Source organism: Ctenocephalides felis, unplaced genomic scaffold (genome assembly GCF_003426905.1).
Source record: "Ctenocephalides felis isolate EL2017-DRISC unplaced genomic scaffold, ASM342690v1 CF-g0.4_SCAFFOLD_01189, whole genome shotgun sequence".
NCBI classification, from domain to species: domain Eukaryota; kingdom Metazoa; phylum Arthropoda; class Insecta; order Siphonaptera; family Pulicidae; genus Ctenocephalides; species Ctenocephalides felis.
The window spans coordinates 47,209-51,543 of record NW_020537343.1 but is presented as its reverse complement, the minus strand read 5'-3'; the positions used below and the strand labels follow the sequence as shown (position 1 = coordinate 51,543).

Sequence of the window (4,335 nt, the reverse complement as noted above, 5' to 3'; positions counted from 1 at the left end):
TGGATTAGTTGCGTATGATTATAATGGTTTAGCAAGGTTATTAAGACAAGGTACTATATCGACATACCAAGAAAAATGCTCAATTTTAACAAACATCATGAAAACGCTGCTATTGTTTTATATATGATGGTAGAGTCCTGGGTTTGTAAACTATTTTGTAGAGCTTCGAACAAAGAAATACAAAATGTATTAAAATAACAAAAAACTTTTTTAAAATACTATTTCTTTATTTATTTACTGTCGGGCGTTTCGGAAATAGGTACGTTCCATCTTCAGGACATCTGTAGAGAAACATGATCTTGATAAGATTTAACAAACAACATATTTAAGAAAAGTAGCAAATGATGGATTTTTTTTATATAAATGAATGAAATTGTAGAACAAATGACATAAAAAGACATGACAATATAATCAAAATAAAATTATACTAAAAATGGGAGGATTAATAGCAAAATATTAGAAATGTCAGCAAATTAGAAAGGTTTCTTTAAAAAAAGGTTAGTATATATATATATTATATATATATATATATATATATGAGTAAGTTCTTCCAAAATATATATATATTATATATATATATATATATATATATGAGTAAGTTCTTCAAATATATATTATATATATTATATATATATATATATATTAAATTTTTTGTATAATTTTGATGTTGAATATGTGAAATATGTGATATTCAGTTTCAGGGCAATACATCAATTAAAAAATTTGTATGACTTTAAAACGTTTTTATTTTTCCATACGTTTCGACACATAGTTTTGTGTCATCTTCAGTGGACTTTGTAATTGTAATAATCCTAATTATTTCCTAATTATAATTTTCACAATGCACAATGAAACCAATTCTTGTCACTTTAAATGTAACAATAATAAATTTTGAATGAGTTATTTTATGAATTTGTGAAATACATCCCGCTATACTGTATTAGCGGGATGTATTTTACAAATTCATAAAATAACTCATTCAAAAAATTTATTATTGTTACATTTAAAGTGACAAGAATTGGTTTCATTGTGCATTGTGAACAATTATAATTAGGAAATAATTAGGATTATTACAATTACATAGTCCACTGAAGATGACACAAAACTATGTGTCGAAACGTATGGAAAAAATAAAAACGTTTTAAAGTCATACAAATTTTTTAATTGATGTATTGCCCTGAAAACTGAATATCATATATATATATATATATATATATATATATTTATATATGCATTGAATATATATCATAAAGTACTGATATTTCGTTACACAATATATTCTGAAATGAAAAAAAAAAATCAGTCGTATGTTCACTTGCAATAAAAAGGTCAAGGTGAAAAGAACGTTTGCTTCCTTTGGCTAATAGAAGTCAATGCGTGTATATACATATTTGTCGATATTATCAATTATAGCAACAGTGCTGTATTGAGCTTCAGAGAGTACGGACGAATAATGCAATTACCTTTGCGATAGAATTTATTATTGACTTGTGTAATAAGTCTGAAAATACATCGTTTATTTATGAAATATATATATGTGTATATATACATATATATAAATACATATATACATGTATATATTTTAATTTTAAAACTAATATTTTTAATGTGTTATGTCAAGAAAGAACAAAGTGAAAATATAACCTTGTTTTGCTAGTGGACGGTTGTGAAGTAAAAACAAATTTGAATGTTGTGTATAGTGATTGATGTCACACAATACGACAGCAGTGATACACAGAATGTGCTTGGATATAAAAAAGTAACTTACTTCCATTAACGGTTATTCTACCCAGTGAATATAAAATGGTAATACGAAGTCCAGTGTTGTGTCGCCAAATTTTAATAAACCATCGTAAGTTGAACAAACGCATTACTGAACAAAATAGATCATTTATATCAGAATCGGTAGTAACTAGTGGTGCAACTCCTTGTATTGATACAGTGGCCCAAAGAATTGAAGAAGAATCAATCAAATACGCAGCAATACAAAGTAATGACTTACGCGTTCGTCTCGCACAGCCGCATATGCTTCAACCCAAGCCAGAAGCAAGTGATTTAGTATTCGGAAAAAATTTCACTGATCACATGCTGGCAGAAACCTGAAATAACACCAATAGAACCAATACCACTTCATCCTGCAGCCAAAGTTCTACATTACGCTGTTGAAATTTTTGAGGGTATGAAGGCCTATAGGGGAATTGATTGCAAAATTCGCCTCTTTCGTCCTGATTTAAATATGAAACGTATGAATGTTTCTGCGCAAAGAACTGGACTGCCATTGTTTGATGGAGATGAATTCATAAAATGTTTAAGCCGATTAATTAACATTGATCAAGAATGGGTTCCACATATCGAAAATGCAAGTCTTTACATACGGCCGACAATGATAGGCATAGATCCTGTGCTAGGAGTATATTATCCCCGATCAGCTCTACTTTTTGCAATTTTATGTCCTGTTGGTTCCTATTTTAAACAAGGAAGTGCAATTTCATTATTGGCAGATCCACGTTATGCACGAGCATGGCCAGGTGGAAGCGGAGACACAAAAACAGGCGCTAATTATGGACCAACAATTTGGCCGCAGCGAATTGCTTCAGAAAGCAAACTTGATCAAATTTTATGGCTTTTCGGGGAAGACCATCAATTGACTGAAGTAGGAACAATGAATATATTCATGGTATATCTCAACAAAGAAGGAGAGAAAGTACTTATAACGCCGCCATTAACGGTTTAATATTGCCAGGAATTACAAGAAAAGCCATACTTGAATTGGCATGCGATATTAGCGATGTAAAAGTATGTGAAAAGACATTCAATATGAAATTTTTATTGGATCTTTTGAAGAAAATAGATTATTAGAATTATTTGGCGCTGGAACAGCAGTTATAGTTACACCGATCGAATCCATTGTTTATTTAGGAAAAAAATATAGACTGCCGACTCTGGAAACACCAAATCCATTATATGTTGCTTTAAAAACAAAGCTAGAAGATATTCAATATGGGAGAATTGAACATCCTTGGGCTACAGTTATTCAAAGCTAATTTTATAATGTAAACAAAATTAAACACCATAGTTTTATGAATTTCTAAGAATTATTATTAATTTTATTATAATTGCTATAGAGGCAATGTGTGATTTTAATCAATTTTCTTATGTGCCAATAAAATTTAAATAAAGGCTCACTAATTTTAGGCATGTAAACTATGGCATTGTATATATATATATATATATATATATATATATATGTTAAAGTAGTTAATTTTGATGTTGAGAAATATGAGTAAGTTCTTCAAGGGCATACATCAAATAAAAGGCAAAGATTTAGAAGTTAATCTTTAATTTTTCCAAACGTTTCGACATAGTATTTTATGTCATCATCAGTGGATATAAATATGGTCTTACATCAGTAGCTAGCGCTAGGAACACAATTTTGCACTATCATATATACATTAACTTGTTTTTTTTATATATTAATTTGTTGAACAGAGTATGGCAAAATATTTGTGAAATATATAATATATTTGCACAGAGAACGTAGTTTATGTGACAGAGCCCGAGGCTGTAGTGACTACAGCCTCGGGCTCTGTCACATAAACTACGTTCTCTGTGCAAAAATATTATATATTTCACAAATATTTTGCCATACTCTGTTCAACAAATTAATATATAAAAAACAAGTTAATGTATATATGATAGTGCAAAATTGTGTTCCTAGCGCTAGCTACTGATGTAAGACCATATTTATATCCACTGATGATGACATAAAATACTATGTCGAAACGTTTGGAAAAATTAAAGATTAACTTCTAAATCTTTGCCTTTTATTTGATGTATGCCCTTGAAGAACTTACTCATATATATATATATATATATATATATATATATATATATATATATATATAAGTTAAAGTGTAATATACATATATATACATAGCAGTTAAGGTGTAAACTTTGAAATTTAGACCGCACAGAATAAGTGACATGTAAATATATATATATATATATATATATATATATATATATATATCTTACACATAAAATTCTTCTGTAGTGATGTATATAAATATACATAATATACTCCTCCTAAACGATTATTCGGACTTTGATAAATCTTTCTTTTCCTTAAAGGAATTTTTTAGGATGTATGTGATTATAAAAATATAGTAATATTGTAAAAAAATGGCAACTACATGTCATTGTTTCACATTGAAAATATTTGAGACATTGTTTGGCATTGAAAATAAATGAAAACTGTCATCTGCCAAAAATTTCTTATGAGCTTAGACAATATTAGAATATGTATAATAAATTTTGATTATAAATAAGAAGTGA

At 28.4% G+C, this 4,335-nt stretch overlaps 1 pseudogene; it reads left to right on the top strand.

The window, feature by feature from the left end:
* The first annotated feature begins 1,657 nt into the window (after positions 1-1,657).
* Positions 1,658-3,044, top strand: LOC113369267 (annotated as a pseudogene).
* Positions 3,045-4,335: the final 1,291 nt, after the last annotated feature.